At 41.4% G+C, this 19290-nt stretch overlaps 1 protein-coding gene and 2 long non-coding RNA genes across 12 annotated transcripts in view; 1 reads left to right on the top strand and 2 right to left on the bottom strand.

Annotated features, from left to right (window-relative positions):
* CREB5 (cAMP responsive element binding protein 5) overlaps positions 1-19290 on the bottom strand; it is a 409265-nt gene that overhangs the window by 185515 nt on the left and 204460 nt on the right. The gene's annotated exons all lie outside the window — the stretch shown is intronic.
* The window catches only part of LOC309665637, a 272096-nt gene that overhangs the window by 112761 nt on the left and 140045 nt on the right, over positions 1-19290 (top strand). The gene's annotated exons all lie outside the window — the stretch shown is intronic.
* On the bottom strand, positions 12372-15576 carry LOC309665616. The gene is made up of 2 exons (XR_014266579.1): positions 14917-15576; positions 12372-14874 (listed from the first exon to the last, which is right to left on the bottom strand). It is a non-coding gene; the product is annotated as an uncharacterized lncRNA (long non-coding RNA).

Here is a 19290-nt window from a genome sequence, read left to right as displayed (position 1 = left end):
CTGCTCTTCACTTGGCAGGTATCTCCTCATCTTTTGGACACATTTTCCCAGGGAGACCATCCCTGGCCGCCTTACCTAAGCAGGTGCTCCCACCCACTCAATTTCCTAATGCTGAGCTCTTTCATTTCCTTCAGAACCTTCATTTCCATTTGCAATTATCCATGTGTTTGCTTACTTCTTGCCTACCTTCCCCACGTGACTGCAGGCTCTATAAAAAGGCAGCACCCACGTCTATTTTATCTACCAGTGCATACCCAAAACTTCACCAAGTGCTTGGCACGTCCGAGGTGGTCAACATTTGTTAGAAAGCAAAGAATCCTTACCACGAACCTGGGAGACGGGTATTTTTACAAAGGAAGAAACTGAATCTCAAGGGATGAAGTGCCTTGCCCAGGGTCACACAGCTCTTATCTCATGGAGCTGGGACTCTAACTCAGGAATTCCAATGTTCAGTCTTAGGGTTCTTTCTACTACACACCACACAGAAAGCAACTCCAAAATGACTGTCAGGGCACCAAAGGGAGACGTGGGGGTTAGGGTACCCCACTGGGAGGCTGTGATACTGTGATTTACAAAAGAATTATTTATTTAATCTTCATCCCCGATTCTGGCACAGAGCTTTTAAAACCTTTGGGATTTCCTAAAGTGTCTTTTGTTATGTTAATGGGGTGACTTTTGGACACCCCCCCACCTAGGGATAGGGATGGTTGCCAGGACAACCAACCACGTGATTAGAGGGTTGGAACTTTCGGTCCCACCCCCAGACCTCCAAGAGGAGAGAGGAGCTGAAGGTTGAATCAATCGCCAACGGCCAATGACTTAATCAACCATGCCTACGTAACGAAGCTTCCAGAAAAACCCAAAAGGACAGGTTTCAGAGAGCTTTTGGGTTGGAGATTTGGAAAGACTGGCACCAAGAGAGAGCATGGAGGCTCCGTGCCCCTTCCCACATGCCTTGCCCTATGCGTCTCTTCCATCTGGCTGTTCCAGAGTTATATCCTTTTATAATAAAGCAGTAATCTAGTAAGTAAAATGTTGCTCTGAGTTCTGTAAGCTGCTCCAGCTAATTAACTGAACCCAAGGAGGGGATCATGGAGATCTCTGATCTATAGCTGGTCCTGGTCAGAAGCACAGGTGGCAACCTAGACTGGCAACAGGTGTCTGAAGTGGGGTGGAGGGCAGTTTTGTGGGACTGAACCATTAACATGTGCGACCTGATGCTACCTCTGGATAGATGGTGTCAGAATTGAGTTGAATTGTAGGACACCCAGCTGGTGTTAGAGAATTGCTTTGAATGACTTGGGGGGAAACCCCACACACTGGAATTGGGGTGAAGAATTCTTAGAGACAGAATAAAGCCGATGATGCTTTGGAGTCAGCATCCTGAAATCCTTCCCACAGTGAAAAAGGACAAACTGTCCTGCTCAAGGTACACTCAGCAGCGCAGGGTTGAAAGGTTTCCACATGTCTGTGTGTCCCACTGTTGGTGCTGGGTGGCAGTTGAGACCATGCATTCTGCGGCCAGATCTCTAGTTCTAACCCCAGTGCAACCACTTACTAGTTGCATAACTTTGGGTAAGTTACTAATGTTTGTACCTAGTTTTCTCTTCTGTAACGTGGGGAAGATAGTCACGCATACCTCCTCGTGTTGATTCTCTGCCTGGAATACAAGGAAGGTACTTAATAAATAAATGTTGAATTAATACTGAAGGAACCTATTGACATATGTCTTCTGTGTACAAAAAGTCACTCTCTTAGCTAGCAGGGTGAAAAATGGTTAAAAATGTATTTGGAAACTTTTGAGACTTTTAACCATGCTATTGTCCTCTTATATGGTAATCTATGCAATCGGAATGATTCCAACCCCCAAGCCATACACCAAACTGCTTTATGCATTGACCGTTTTGCTTCACCATGTGTCCCCGTATCACTCTAGTTTTGAGCAGTTACATTTTTTCAAACTTTTTCAGCTGCTGCACACCCAGAATGATGCCTTAAGATGCAATATGTCAGGTGAAAATGAAAAACACATGTTTTTTCAGCGCTTGGTTTCAAGTATTCTTGGGTTTCCAAAAAACACAGATTTGCGAATAAGAATTTCAAACAGACTATACTGAAATGTAGATCTCTAATTGTTCCCGAAGTTGCTATTAGGAATAGGTAATTAATCAGCCGGTATTAGAAGTGAGCAACATTTTGGAGAAGGGATACATGGATTTAGTGTTAAGTCAAATGAGTAGGGCTAAGTCTTACGGGTAGAAATCTAGAAAAACATAACTGACTCCATAGAAGTGGTACTTTCTAACAATTTTAAGCTGTCCAAGTAGGCATCACAGGAGCAGGGTGCTGTAGGAGCTAGTGAGCACAGGGCAGCACAGAATGGTTCGGGCAGAAGCTGGGCAGCCACTTCTTGGGGCTGTTTGGAAGTTATCCATCGGATGGACAGCTTGGACGGGGAGACCTCTGAGGATCCCGCCAACCTTGGAAGTCCATGTTTTCTGAATGCGATGTAGAAGTCCATCCTCCCAAATCTATGCTCCTTGGTCCATCATTGGTCAAAAGTTCGATGTTTATAGAAACGTAATCAATATCGATGCTTCTCTGATGGTGGAAACTCCACTTGGCAAAGAGCCTTTATATGTAAATGACGTCTCTGATAAACAAAGATTAACTTTTTTTTTTTATAGGTATTTTTTATAGTGGGTAATGTGAAGACTTCAGATGAAATAGATTGAGAAACTGATTGGAAATTGACTGCAAACTAAGACCACTTGACTGTTACTGAAATGAATAGCCCAGTTTGCTTTTTTTTTTTTTTTAAAAGAAATTCACGTTCTTTTATTTATTTATTTATTTATTTATGACTGTGTTGAGTCTTCGTTTCTGTGCGAGGGCTTTCTCTAGTTGCAGCAAGTGGGGACCACTCTTCATCGCAGTGCGCGGGCCTCTCACCATCGCGGCCTCTCTTGTTGCGAAGCACAGACTCCAGACGCGCAGGCTCAGTAGTTGTGGCTCACGGGCCCAGCCGCTCTGCGGCATGCGGGATCCTCCCAGACCAGGGCTCGAACCCGTGTCCCCTGCATTGGCAGGCAGACTCTCAACCGCTGCGCCACCAGGGAAGCCCAAAGATTAACTTTTGAAATTTATTAGATTCCATCCCTTACACAAAGCTGAGACAGCTGTTCAGAATATCTGAATCAGGGAGGGTCAGAGCTTCGGGAAGACTTGAGACTCCTAAGAAGTAAAGGCTACCTCAGGAGGAGAGTGCTGTAGCCCTATGTGTCAAGGGTCCTGACTAACTCTGGAAGGTCAATGAGTTTCCTGAAAGCAGCACAGACCATTCAGCCCCTGACTGTCCTGCTTATCTTTTGGAGCAAAGAAACTCCCCACTTGCCAGCTGCCTGCTCGACTGCAAATACAGAGTTGTTTGTTGGCTGCCCAGAGCCTCTCAGCTCTGTCAATTGAGGCCAGAAAGAAGAGTTCAGGAACCAGCAGCAGCCGAACAGTTTGGCTGGCCTGTACACCGGGTGCGTGATTCCAGAACAACTCTCTGAGGGAAGGGTGAAAGGAGAATGGGACAATAAATTAGTCATTTGGATTTCCCTACAGGGCCTGCCTCTGTGTGTCCCTCCTCAGACTCTCTGTCTTAACATAGTCCGGTGGATTAATACTAATAACCTCACCTTTGTTGAGTGATTACTACGTGCTTAACACTTTTCTAAGGATTTTGCGTGTATTATCTCATTTAATCTCCGTAACAATCTGTAAGCATTTTTATGATGTCAGTTTTCAGAGACGTAAAGTGAGGTATCATTTAGCCCGAAATCACACAGGTAGCGGTGAATCCACCATTTAAACAGATAACCTCACTTAGAAGTCTGGACTCTTAACCACTATCCACTAGTTAAGTGGGAAAAAGGGAACATGAGGGAGGAAAGGCATTGGAAGTTTGGCTTACATTTTTTGTTTGTTTTTAATTTGACTGTTTTTAACCTAGTTAAATCTATCAGTGTTCAATGCCTGTTTCTCATCCTCCCCCACCACGCACACACCAGACTGTACTCCCTGAGTCAGGGCTGTCCTTTCTGCTTAGCCAATGCTAGGCACTTCATCATGGTTTGCTGAGTGAATGAACACAGCAGAGGACATGCCTAAGAAGGATTTTCCTAGAAAAGTTAGAGAAATATTACACAAAAAGCACCAACAGGCAGCAGAGCCTTTCTAATGTCTCAGGGGCTACTGTTTGACTTCATAAGTCTATTCCTTGACCACCACGTCCGTCCTCCTACAGGACGTGACGTTCTCTGAGTTCACACTGTTCTCTCTCCAGTTCTGCCCCCTCTGGATGCTCACATAGAAGTTGCTGGTTTTCTCTAGTCATCTCCTTCTTCTCTCACCCCTTGAAATGCAGGTTTCCTGGCATAGAAGTTGCTGGTTTTCTCTAGTCATCTCCTTCTACTCTCACCCCTTGAAATGCAGATTTCCTGGCCAAGTCCCCTGGGTTCTGGAGGAGCCCGTTGACTTCCCTTGGGTGCTGAAACCTCTTCAAGAAGGATATGAGGGCAAAGTAGATTGACAGATGGTAAGCCCGCTGGAAGGACTCAGAACCAGGGGAGGTGACCAGACAGGACATGGACAATAGGCAGGCGTGGGGGGGATGCTGTGGCAGCCCTGGCAGTAACAGGTTTCAGTAAAGCAACAGAGGGAAGTCCAGGAAACCTACGTGGTCTTATCGTATGTGCTGTGAGCACAAACCACAAAAGCCCCTGGTCGCTGTCTGTCTTTAGGGTCTTACAGATGGGAGATATGACAGGACTCGTTGACCTCCTTGAAAGATAAAATTGAGGATGTCAGCCAATATCATAGTAATGACAGTTAGTATGAGAGAAATTCCCTCCTCTGAACTGGGAAGAGTTTCCAGATCTTTGGGGAGGAGTGACTGCTGTGTGGTAGCAGGTAAATAGGAGCTTTTGCATAAATTACGAAATTCAATTTGTAAACAATCCTGTAAGGCAAGCACTATTAAATCTATTGTACAGATGAGGAACCAGACTCATCTCCAAAATCACACAGTAACAGTAGCCCCTGCATTTTATACTAAGCCACATACAAATTTTGATTTCTTGAGCACCCAGTATGCACCAGGTACTGATGTGAAAATGATTTCTGGTGATTGTCCTGATTTGCCTCAGGGCTGAAGATAAGCTGAAACATCTCGGCTACAGAACACTTTGGCCTCTTGCAAAGGATGTGGCCAGAGATGCCTGGGGGGTGGGGGGTGGGGCGGCCACTTCAAAAGTGCCACGAACTTCATCCTTTCCCTTTAATTTGGGGATGACCATGCTGTATAGCAAAAATCCCTTTTCACATTTTAACAAACAGGTTAAAACAGACAGGAACTACAACTGTCCATTTAAATGAATTTAATATATTTCTGAGCCAAGGCCTTTCAGAGTCTTGGTATTCAGACTTAAGCCAAAAGATTAATTTAGTCCAGTGTTTCTCAACCATGACCTCATATTAAAAAAAAAAAAAAAAGAATAAAAACGCTGATGCCTGGGCTCCACCCCAGAAGAAATGATTCAAACTTTCTGGGGGTGGAGCCCAAGCTCTGGTATTTTTTAACACTCCCTAAGTGAGAGCCACAGGTAGCCAGCGCTGAGCCCCTCTTTAAATTAAGGGTCCCAGTGCCGTTTTATCTAATACAAACAATTGAAGCTCAAGTTGACTTGAAAATTCAAGGTGATCTTACATTTTTCTCCATGGAATACTGGCTATCAGAAACTCCAAGCAAACAATAACAAGGAAAACTGTGATGGAGATTTGGGGGGAAAAATGCCCAGCAGCCAGGGCTGAAGACAGGGAAAGATTATCAGAACCACCATGCTAATTATGGAAAACCAGACGCCCTGGCGGAAGGCCAGGGGCGTGGCAGAACGGATAGGGGTGGAGGACACGAGAAATTTTAGGAAATTAGAAATTTTAATAACTTTGGCCGTCAAGGGTTGCAGTGGGATGCTGAACTTATTGCAAGCCTTGAGAGGAAAAACAGATGAGAAAAGGAACTCTTGTATCACATTCTAGCTGCTTTTTGTTTCTCAAGCTCAGGAACAGAAAGGAAATGAAGCCTTCCCAGGGCTCCTTTCCCTACCTCTGATTAAGGGCCCCCATAGGCACCCTTTGTGAACACCAGGGGGAGTACGACATAATAGGCCTCTTTCACCAGGCCTTTCGATAGAGCATGAGAAAAAATAAATTATGGCTTATTGTTCAGATCCCTTCTTAAATAGGCTCGTCCTTCTCTCTATGGCTAAAGATAACAATCTATTTGTATTCATTTAAAAGAGTATGTAAATGTCCTTTGAAAGCAATAAAATGGATACTATCACCCCCAGGTGGAAGTTGCACTAAACGGGAGGGGTTAAGAAAGCAGATGCTGGGCCCAACCCCTTTGGGTTTGAGTCCCAGAAACAGCACTTAGTAGCTGTGTCACCAAGGTCAGGTTACTTAACCTCTCACGCCTCGATTTTCCTGTTTGTAAAATGGGCACCTTGTAGGATGGTTATGAGAATTGAGGGGTTGATACAGATAAAGCTTGGAACAAAGCCTGGGGTATAGTAAGCAGTCAATGAACATTAGCTAGTGCTTGTATCAAAAAGATCACCAGGAAATTTTAATTTTCGATTTGAATTCTTCCACAACAATTCCAAGTACTTTATATTAAAAATCATCCAATTCAGATATGGTAAAGCCAGTGAAGTCTTTGACAAAAAGTGATATTTAAAGGTAGAACTGAGTGTCATTCTTCATACAGAACAAAGGTCACTTATTCTAGCAACCTATGATAAGAATATACAGAAAATAATGAATCTGTACTATCATAAAATGGCTAATACATATTTTAGATATACAAAAATGTACCCACAAAGAATGAACTAATAAAACGAGTGTACCTAATGAGGAAAGACAATGATCTGTTAGAATATCACTATCGTAAACTTTCCCCAGAGGATGTAAGAAATTAGGTGAAGAAAAGGAGCATGTGGTACTTAAGGACAACTTATACACGTTTTCAGTCTGACAGTAGCCAAAAAGATTCTAGCAGTAGTTATTTCACTAAAATGCATATACTTTTATAATTCCACAAAATTGTTTTGATTGCAATAGATTATCCTCTACGATGTTATGTCATTTTAACAAAATGAGCAGCCAATAAGGAAGCTCTGGGTCAGTTTTCCCCACATGAGAAATGATGGCACATTTACCATGGATGGAGGCCACGGAATAAACATGGCTGTATCAAACATTCCTGATGACAAGGGAGAACTCTGCTTGCATGTTTTTTCGTACTAGCGCACATAACTTTTTTCCCCTGTGGATCTTCAGCGAGGCAAGGCAGTTGCCTTGGCTGTATGGAATTCAGCAAACAGAAATGCATGACCAGTGACCACACACTTGCATCTGGATGAGGTTTTGGCTGACTGTGCTTTGGGATTTTAACATTAGCCACTAACAAGGATCCCCTTCTTTTTGACTATATAAGTCAACTCTGAGAGCCACAGGGTAGAGTCAATTTTTTTGGTAGCTTCTTCCATGTCTACCAAGCACCGAGAGTGTAGGTGGCAGAGCCTGACTCTCTTGTCATCTGTACCTCTTGCAGTTGGAGGAACCAGACTCTGGCAAGAAATCGGAATGATGGGGGAGAGGGAGGACTTCAAGAGTGAAGTGAAACATTCTTTTTAGCTTCCTAGTAACATGTGTGGGGAAAATGGATACAGATATCAGACAGAATGACACAGAGGTCAAAAGCATGGCCTCAGCCTGGGCTTGAATCCAGCTCCACACCTACCAGCCCTGTAACTTGGATTCATTTGCTTAACCTCCTTAAGCTTCATTTCTTCATTCTGCAAGTTGGGGAGATAGTAGTCTATTCCTTACAAGGTAGTCATGGGAATGAAACAAGATGGTACTTATAAAATGCTTTATCTTGTAGTGTATTTTTTTTTTTTTTAGAATTTCACTTATTTATTTATTTATTTATTTATTTATGGCTGTGTTGGGTCTTTGTTTCTGTGCGAGGGCTTTCTCTAGTTGCGGCGAGCGGGGGCCACTCTTCATCGCGGTGCGCGGGCCTCTCACTGTCGCGGCCTCTCCTGTTGCAGAGCACAGGCTCCAGACGCGCAGGCTCAGTAGTTGTGGCTCACAGGCCTAGTTGCTCCGCGGCATGTGGGATCTTCCCAGACCAGGGCTCGAACCCGTGTCCCCTGCATTGGCAGGCAGATTCTCAACCACTGCTCCACCAGGGAAGCCCTCTTGTAGTGTATTTTAAAATCCTCCCAAAACTCCTATGAGGTAGATACTATTGTACTCATTTTGCTGATGGGAAACCGAGGCTCAGAGGCATTCTATAACTTGCCCACTGTCACCCAGCAGGTAAGTGGAGGGAGCTGGACACAAGCCCAGGATTTCTCTAAAGCTGGTGCTCATCACTACTGCTTTATGCTCTCATTGACCCATACAGCAAAATCCCAGCAAGTTAGGACTAGTGGGTTCTCAGCCCCACTGACCAGCCCTTCCTTTTAGAGTGAAGGAATAACATTAAGAACAGTTCAGTGATCAAGCTGAACTAACGTAAACTAAACTCAAGGGTAGAAGGCGGGTACAAGAAATCAATTCTAAAGACTCTTTCCCCAGCAGTGTTTCCTCTGTTGGTTCATATCCCCAGCAAGGAAGAGCACAGAGTAAATTGAGAAAAATGTTCAACCCAGATACTAAAATAACAATGATTGACTGGGGTAAGGCAGAAGTAGAAGGGTAAAGAAGGAGCCAGGTGGACCCTCTCTTTTTTTCAAAGCCTGTTAGTTTAGTTTCTAAAAATGTTGGTTGAATGTGATATAAAATCCAACCTTTTTGAAAAGCTAACAAATTCGAGATTTCCAGACCCGTTGTTATTTATTAATTGTTCATTAAACACCTGTTATCCATAAACAACAGGCCTCAGGCAAACCAAAGAACAATTAGCTTTTTCTAGTGTCAACAGAAAACAAGTCCACAAACTCCCAGTTGGTCTTCCCAGCTTCTGACATTGGCCTCAAATATACATACTCAAAAATTCAGAAGAGAAATTTAAAATAAATGTTACTAAATGCTTGCTCCTTCTTTGGCTTCCGAATTCACACAAATGAGACCTGTAGAGTATAAAGGTTTTACTTATTTAACTAGCTTCAATATTCAATTTGCATTTATACATTGGTCTGTGTGTTTGAGAATGCTTCATCTATTTGTATGAATTTGATACTATCCGGTTTAGACTGAACACCTGTAGAGGGCAGCATGCCATATTTATTTAACGGACGGATACAGAATCTCTCCTAATGGTGGTGGTGGTTATCATCGTCATCACCGTCACCATCATCATCACCATCACCGCTCTCATCATAGTCACCATCATCATCACCATTATCATTATCATCACTGTTCTTATCATATTCCTGGGTTCTGATCTTAAAGAAAATTTCCATTACAAAGTTGCAAGGTAGGAGACGGGTATATAATCTTTCTCTTCTTTATGAAGATTAATTGTGCTGATTATTTCCTGACATTATTTTACTTAAAATGCAAAAGGCTCTCCCACTTGCACACCACAAAAACTCCTCTATTATGTAAGATGTTGGCATAAAATTCTGCCACTCTGCTATTTAAATAATTCAAAACATTTAACACAACATGCAAAGGCCTATCACTAACAGAGAGTTGTGGGCAGAGGAATCAAACAGAAAGTTCCTCACCAAGGTATGTTTTCCCTCACATCAGCCTGTGGTCTGACAAACACTCCCTGTTGAATCTGTTTCTTTAAGATTCTAAAAATAAATTGATCTGTAAGTGACTTTGCTGTAATACATACAGTGAGTCAGATCAAGGAGTAAGAGCCATTTATAGAATGTGAACTAAACACTGGCCTGAGACAACCATTTAACCCTCGCCAAACAGAGAAGTGGCATTTCGGATTGTACAGAGCTTGATCTGCAAGGCTATTTTGAAACAGAAAGATTCTTTTATTTTAACTTTGGCTAAAAATATTAGAATATGACCAGAGGCTACCACAAGGTCAAAACATCTGTTAACAGGACGAAATGTTACCAGTATAAGAGTGTGCAAGTGTCCATCTATGAAATCTTGGACACACTCAGCCCCAAACATATTATTAGCCATCCATATTCATACATATGTAAGTAGAGACTGTATTTGGTGCAGAACAACAAGTTGCCATTCTATACATTCTCATATAAAGAAGCAGATGGGAGTATTTTGGCTTGCATTGTACAGTGGTTTAGAGTGGATTTGTGTGACCATAAATAAGTCATTTAACATCTCTGAGCCTCAATTTCTTCATCTATAAAATGGAAATAAGTACAGTCCCTACCTCAAGACGTTGATGTGAAGATTAACTAAGAAAATGTATATAAAACACTCAGTACACATAATACAAGTTTAAGAAATGCCAGCTGTAATTCTGCTCTCTTCAGCCCCAGCTGTTATAGGATGGTGCAGTCTCCCTCCTCTTTGGGTGCCCCTTCATTGCTAGAGTACATCTTCATAGTCTTGTAATAGCTGCCTTAGGGGAAAGTGTGATGACTACAAGTTGGTAAGGGTTTTCTTTCCCTTCCTGCATGGCTGATGTAATGAAGATCTTTAAGAGGATATATGATCGGAGGGAGGAAGGGTGTTGTGTGCATATGTGTGTGTGTGAGAGAGAGAGAGAGAGAAAACGAATGTGTGTATGTGTATAAGAATTCACCTGGCGACAAGAGAAACTTGCCACTCTCCTCACCTGAGTTCCACCCACAGGAAACATTCGACATTGCCTGCACACAGATCTCCAGCCTCGCACACTGCAAAGAGCTGCACTGCAAGGAACGTGACTTCATATCACAGTGTTCATCACTGACCTCCACCCTGGTAATGAGATCCTTTTTGGCCCTTGCGCAGTTAGCATCCACCTGAGACTTCCTAACCATCTCCTCGATAGCAAATTGGCAGCAAGTATTAGGAAATTCCATGCTGGGATTTGGATGAGTCTTCTCCATGGATATCGTTTATTTAGATTACAGGCGCTTCCTCAAGTATAACAATACATCAACCATTTCAGGTTTTTCTTTCACCTCCGGATACATGGTGCCCTTCATAAATGAGGCTGAAGTCAGAACACGTGCTGGTATGACGACACCATCCTGTCTTTCAGGTGTGGTTTCAGGGTCACACTGAACACTTGCGTCTGGAAGGCTGACTTCACAGCACAGCACGGCCACATTCTGCTACTCAGGGGGGTGAGATCATGGTGCTGGCATGAATTTATCGCTCTTTTAAACGAATGGGGTTGAATTCAATCTACTGACCTTGATTGGGAGGCTAGTGATACAAGCTGTGTAAAATAAAACAAGACAAAATAAACAAGGGAAAACCACAGCGCATGCAGCCACTTGGTTCAGAAGTGACACTACTGAATTTGGTCTGTGAAGGTCTTGTCACATGAAAGCCTAGAAATAGCTATGACCTAAACATGGGGGTAGGAGACGACCCATTTAGAAATGAATGGACACATTCCATTGTGCTTGTATAGTGTTTAAAATCTATTTTGGGGCAAGGGGATATTGTAAATACTTTCCTTTGTTCATAACTATCATAACCCAAACTTTCTGGCTCTCGGCATTTTTCAGTAACCCTGCGTGCCAATAGTTTTTTACACACTGCCTGACAAGGCAAACATTATTCTACCAGAGACGCAGGATTCCCTGTGACCCCTCTGAATCTCCAGGGCCAGCCAAGACTAGATTGGACTTTCTGACTAATCCTAGTCTGGACATCTCTAGGGGCTGCCCTAGTCTCACTACACAATTCCAAGACCACTCAGTTCTGAGGGCCCTCAGGAGATGTTGCCATATTAGGCATGTGGAAATGTCCACACCATTCTGAAATTCTTTTGGAAATAGAGATTTAATATAACTTTTTCGATTAGCCTTCAATTCCAAATTTGGGACTAGATTTAGGTGAAATTAATTCAGGGACTCCTCATTGGTTTTGTAAAATGTTAATGCCAGCAAGCATTCCTTCATCTTCAATAGTAGGTGGATCATAGATTTTCATTTAATTCTTTTTCATTTGATTATCTCTTTGGTTAATGGCATTTCTATAGCAGAGGACACAGCAATCTTTACAGACATCTCTTGATTCTAAAGTGGCTGGCTGGATAACCATATTATTTTATTTGTTTGTTTGTTTGTTTATTTATTTATTTATTTATTTATTTATTTATTTATGGCTGTGTTGGGTCTTCGTGACTCTAAAGTGGCTGGCTGGATAAGCATATTATTTTTATTTATTTATTTATTTATTTATTTATTTATTTATGGCTGTGTTGGGTCTTCGTTTCTGTGCGAGGGCTCTCTCTAGTTGTGGCGAGCGGGGGCCACTCTTCATCGCGGTGCGCGGGCCTCTCACTGTCGCGGCCTCTCTTGTTGCGGAGCACAGGCTCCAGACGTGCAGGCTCAGTAGTTGAGGCTCACGGGCCTAGTTGCTCCGTGGCATGTGGGATCTTCCCAGACCAGGGCTCGAACCTGTGTCCCCTGCATTGGCAGGCAGATTCTCAACCACTGCGCCATCAGGGAAGCCCCTAAGCATATTATTAAATGTAGGTTAATCTGTGGCCTCTTTCCTCTTTACCATGATGGCTCTGGGTGACAATAAGGGGGAGCCTGGGGCCAGGTATGGAAAAGTGAATGGTATAGGTATTTCCTGGATATATGGTTCCTAGTATCTCCATAAGGCCAAATATAAATTGTAGTTAGAAACTGTTACCCTATGAACACCTTCATCACTTAAAGAAGATTCCTTCTGGAGACAATAATGATCTTTATTAGCTACCAGGCCTGTATGAAGATCTGGTGATACCAAGACATGACCTTGGTGGGTGTGATTTCATAGGAAAAGTAGGCTCTAGAATATTCCCTTTAATAGTAGAATTCTTTAGTAGCACTGTTCACTAAGACACTTGGTATAAATGGAACCACCTCTTCCAAGTGGATTTAGTTATTGAAGAAATTAAAGGAATTCCCTATAAGATAGCTTTTCTCATCAGATGGCTCCAAAACAAAGACCTCAACAATATTAGCATAAAGGGTTCAGGAACACTGATTTTTGGCATTTCCAAAGAGTAGGTTCCTTCTATTTCTGCTACCTCAATAACAGAGAATAAATCAGAGACTTGGCATTGACTGCTCCACTGATCTATTAATTTTAAGTCTTTCACTGATTCGGTTCCAACTATATGTTTGATGGAGACAACTTTTATTTATTGTTTAAATCATACAGTAATCTAAGCAAACTCATCAGTTCAAGGATATTAAATCAAAATCTATTTACTATTGAGTAGGATTTAATTTAAGATGGAAGCTTCCTGGAGACCCAAATCTGGGGTTTAGTGAGACCATCCTATTCTAGAAATGATGTCAGAAGACTGTTTGGGTGCTTATCTAGTAAGGCACCAGGGTCCTGTTATTAATAGATCTGTGCAAAATAATTTACCATGTTAATACCTTTTCTTCCTCCTTTCCAATTATTCCTCGTTGATGAATCTCTTATTTAAGCATTATCAAAAGGTCACTAGCCAATACTATATCTAATTCAAAAATGTATTACTAGGCTTATATCATATCAATCTTAAGAACTGACCAGTTCTGTGAGGATGATCTGAATAGCCATATTCATATTTTTTCCTATATTTAGAATCAGGGTCAGACCTTCTCAATTTTCAGGGCCATTTTTACTTTAAAATTTAAAAAATTTTACTTCATTGTTGTAAGAACACTTAACATAAGATATAACCTCTTAACAAATTTTTAAGTATATTATTACATTTTATTACACATTATTACATATTATTATTATTACACTTTATTATACATTGTTGTTGACTATTAGTACAATGTTGTACAGCAGATCTCTAGAGCTTACTCATCTTGCTTGACTGACACTTTATGCTGGTTGATTAGGAACTCCCTACTTCCCCTTTCTCTGAGCCCCTGGCAACCACCATTCCACTCTCTGATTCTATGAATTCAACTATCTTTGATACCTCATATAAACAGAATCATGCTGTATTTGTCTTTCTGTGACTGGCTCATTTCACTTAACATAATAATTTCTTGGCCAACATGTATGTGAAAAAATGCTCAATGTCACTAATCATCAGGGAAATGCGAATCAGAACCACAATGAGATTAACACCTCACACCTGTCATGGCAGCTATTATCAAAAAAACCAAAGACAAGTGCTGGCAGGGCTGTGGAAAAGTTGGAAACCCTGCACATTGTTCGTGAGAATATAGAATGGTGCAGCTTGATAGAAAACAGTACAGAAATTCCACTTACCTCAACATAATAAAGGCCATATATGACAAACCCACAGCCAACATCATTCTCAGTGGTGAAAAACTGAAACCATTTCCTCTAAGTTCAGGAACAAGACAAGGTTGTCCACTCTCACCACTATTACTCAACATAGTTTTGGAAGTTTTAGCCACAGCAATCAGAGAAGAAAAAGAAATAAAAGGAATCCAAATAGGAAAAGAAGAAGTAAAGCTGTCACTGTTTGCAGATGACATGATACTATTCATAGAGAATCCTAAAGATGCTACCAGAAAACTACTAGAGCTAATCAATGAATTGGTAAAGTAGCAGGATACAAAATTAATACACAGAAATCTCTTGCACTCCTATACACTAATGATGAAAAATCTGTAAGAGAAATTAAGGAAACAGTCCCATTTACCACTGTAACAAAAAGTTAATAAATAAAATACCTAGGAATAAACCTACCTAAGGAGACAAAAGACCTGTATGCAGAAAACTCTAAGACACTGATGAAAGAAATTAAAGATGATACAAACAGATGGAGAGATATAACATGTTCTTGGATTGGAAGAATCAACATTGTGAAAATGAGTATACTACCCAAAGCAATCTACAGATTCAATGCAATCCCTATCAAACTACCAACAGCATTTTTCACAGAACTAGAACAAAAAAATTCACAATTTGTATGGAAACACAAAAGACCCCGAATAGCCAAAGCAATCTCGAGAAACAAAAACGGAGCTGGAGGAATCAGGCTCCCAGACTTCAGACTATACTACAAAGCTACAGTAATCAAGACAGTATGGTACTGGCCCAAAAACAGAAATATAGGTCAATGGAACAGGATAGAAAGCCCAGAGATAAACCCACACACATATGGTCACCTTATTTTTGATAAAGGAGGCAAGAATATATACAAGGGAGCAAAGACAGCCTCTTCAATAAGTGGTGCTGGGAAAACTGGACAGCTACATGTAAAAGAATGAAATTTGAACACTCCCTAACACCATACACAAAAATAGACTCAAAATGGATTAAAGACCTAAACGTAAGGCCAGACACTATAAAACTCTTAGAGGAAAACATAGGCAGAACACTCTATGACATAAATCACAGCAAGATCCTTTTGGACCCACCTCCTAAAGAAATGGAATTAAAAACAAAAATAAACCAATGGGACCTAATGCAACTTAAAAGCTTTTGCACAGCAAAGGAAACCATAAACAAGATGAAAAGACAGCCCTCAGAATGGGAGAAAATATTTGCAAACAAAGCAACTGACAAAGGATTAATCTTCAAAATTTACAAGCAGCTCATGCAGCTCAATATCAAAAAAACAAACAACCCAATCCAAAAATGGGCAGTAGACCTAAATAGACATTTCTCCAAAGAAGATATACAGATTGCCAACAAACACATGAAAGGATGCTCAACATCACTAATCATTAGAGAAATGCAAATCAAAACTACAATGAGGTATCACCTCACACCAGTCAGAATGGCCATCATTAAAAAATCTACAAACAATAAATGCTGGAGAGGGTGTGGAGAAAAGGGAACCCTCTTGCACTGTTGGTGGGAATGTAAATTGATACAGCCACTATGGAGAACAGTATGCAGGTTCCTTAAAAAAGTAAAAACGGAACTACCATACGACCCAGCAATCCCACTACTGGGCACATACCCTGAGAAAACCATAATTCAAAAAGAGTCATGTACCACAATGTTCCTTGCAGCTCTATTTACAATAGCCAGGACATGGACGCAACCTAAATGTCCATTGACAGATGAATGGATAAAGAAGATGTGGCACATATATACAATGCAATATTACTCAGGCATAAAAAGAAATGAAATTGAGTTATTTGTAGTGAGGTGGATGGACCTAGAGTCTGTTATACAGAGTGAAGTAAGTCAGAAAGAGAAAAACAAATATCGTATGCTAACACATATATATGGAATCTAAAAAAAAGGAATTGGTTCTGAAGAACCTAGGGGCAGGACAGGAATAAAGACGTCGACGTAGAGAATGGACTTGGGGACACAGGGAGGGGGAAGGGTAAGCTGGGACAAAGTGAGAGAATGGCATGGACATATATACACTACCAAATGTAAAATAGATAGCTAGTGGGAAGCAGCCGCATAGCACAGGGAGATGAGCTCGGTGCTTTGTGACCTCCTAGAGGGGTGGGATAGGGAGGATGGGAGGGAGATGCAAGAGGGAGGAGATATGGGGATTATGCATAAGTATAGCTGATTCACTTTGTTATAAAGCAGAAACTAACACATCATTGTAAAGTAATTATACTCCAATAAAGATGTTAAAAAGAAAACAGTACAGAAGTTCAAAAAAAAAAAAGAACTACCATATGATCCAGTAATCCCACTGCTGAGTATTTACTCAAAAGAATGGAAATCAAAATCTCAAAGAGATTTTAGCACTCCCATGTTCACTGCAGCATTGTTAGCAATAGCCATGATGTGGAAACAACCTAAATGTCCATCAACAGATAAATGGATAAAGAAAATATGGTGTATTCAGGCTTAAAGAAGGGAATTCTATAATATGCAATTTTTTTCAGAAAAAGCTAACAATTTTTGAGCATTTACTATGCTAAATGCTCACTTGCATTATTTCATTTAATCCTCATAAACATCTATATAGTTAATTATAATTATGTACCCATTTTTCAGGTGAGGAAATGAGGCCAAGAGCAACTCAATAATCCGCCCAAGGTCTCAGGACAGTAAGTGGTGGAACCAGCACTCAAGCCCAACTCTTCTGATTATAGATAAGTTCTGCTTTTCTCTGAAGCCCGCACACTCTTCACTACCTCACGATATTGTTTCCATTTGTCAAGATTTAATTTCCTCAAAAGCAAATCTTTTCAAATCTTAAAAGTTTGACTTATTCTGAATTTTCTAGAAGAGTCTATGAGAAGATTGCAAAAGTTGTTTCTCTTACCTATATAGATTAAATATATCCCTGGTTCAAATCATACGGGATGAATTACTGTACCATCTTAAAAGTTATTGTTTTGAAAATCTTCACTAAATCAAGTCCATTTTATTATAATAATGCCTAAATTATGCAGAAGCTTACAAACCGTTTTCAAATCTCATTTTTTACAAAGTCTTGCATTGAAGTACAAGGATATGCTTTGAGGAGAAAACTACTGGCTAGAAACTGTAAAGGACAATAGTAACACACTACATTTGTTTGGTATGCTACAGTTTCACAGTAATTCTTGTAATCTTCTGTTTTTAACATGAGACAGGCAGAAAGAGTCACTGTTTGATACAGCTGAGGCTCAGAGAGGTACAACCACTAGCCCAAGGTCACACCTTTAGCCCATGACCACAATCCAGGTTTTCTAGTGCTGTGTCCAGTGCTGTTTCCCTATGAGCCTCTGTTCCCCACAAAACATGGAAACACCTTCTCATTCCCAAGGTTTTCTACATTGTCATCCTGGAGAAACAGGGACAGGTTTAGATGTGTGGTTTCCTTACTGAAAAGGATGGTGTCTATCTCAATGTCCAATGACAGGGAAAAATAAGCAGGCACCAAACAATTTTCTCCTTAATAGCTCTCTCAAAATCTACCCAAGTTAGAGTAGGCCAAAGAGAGAGAAGGCGTTTGTCCAGCAGAAACATTTGCCGTTGGGGAGCATTCCCTGGGATATCCAGGAATCCTCTGGGCTAGATGAGTGTAGATTTGGATAACCATTCTCTTCCAGAACCAGGCTATGGGCCACCTAGTGCAACCTTGGAGCCATGCTGGCTGAGATCAAATCCCACCTCTCCCACTTACTAGCTGTGGTCCTTCGAGCAAGTTATATAACCCCTCTGTGCCTGTTTCCTTTGGCAGCAAAATGAGGACAAAAACCATCTACCTTGCAGGACAATTTAGGGGCTTCCATGAGTTAAATGTAAAGTACTTAGGACAAGACTTGGCAATGTGCCTGATGAGAGCCATTATTTTTATTATCTTAATGAATGAGCCTCTCGATTTCTTTATATAGCAAGTGGGAATAATGACAAACCTGTAACAAGAATCAAATTAGATTAAGTCTGTGAAAGTTCCTTATAAATCATAAAATGCTCTGTGCATCTAGAGAATAACTGCTGCTGTGCTGAAGAGAAAGTTGTAATGTCTGAATTATACCTGCCTTCCTATTGCAAGGAATTTACCCTTTCTCCTCAAACTGAGAAAGAAAGTGATTTATATTATGATCCCTAGCCTAACCCCATTAGTAGCTTGTTAGGCAGGAATCGAATGGTTGAAGTTAGTGTCTAGCAAGGGGGGGTGTTTACCCGAGGCCTGGTGAGTCTCCACGTCTCAGGGGAGGCTCACGGAGATTGTGCTCACTGGGATGGGAGGCCTGGCCCAGCTGAGTGTGGCTGTTATCTGTGTATAGATCTAGAATCCGAGAGTCCTACCGGTCCTGCAGGATTACCTGGGCAAAGCCACAGGCCGCCTGGAGCCCTGAAAAGTGGGACAACCGCTAACTGTGGGTGGCTACTCAGGGGAGCCTAGAGTCCTTTCACCAGTCCTGAAATCAGAGTTGCATCTGACAGAGAAGCAGATGTGTTGATGCAGGGTAAAAAACAGAATGAAATGAATTTTTTCAGAGTTTGAGATGACATGTGATTTCTGACAAGATCGGTAGGAGTGCAGTTGATACAAATGAAGGAAACATAAAAAAATATCTCCTCCTTTTCCTACAGCATCATGCTCTCACCCAGCGGCATACACATGGACTCCAAGCTCTAATGTCTTTAGGAAGACATGGATGCCAAGTGGGGACCGCTGTTCCCCACGCCCTTTCCTGGTTCACCGTGGATACTCCATCCTGAATGCCTGCTGGCTTCTCCCAG

Source organism: Balaenoptera physalus (assembly GCF_965194825.1).
Source record: "Balaenoptera physalus genome assembly, chromosome: 8".
Lineage (NCBI taxonomy): Eukaryota > Metazoa > Chordata > Mammalia > Artiodactyla > Balaenopteridae > Balaenoptera > Balaenoptera physalus.
This window is presented reverse-complemented; position numbering and strand designations above follow the sequence as displayed.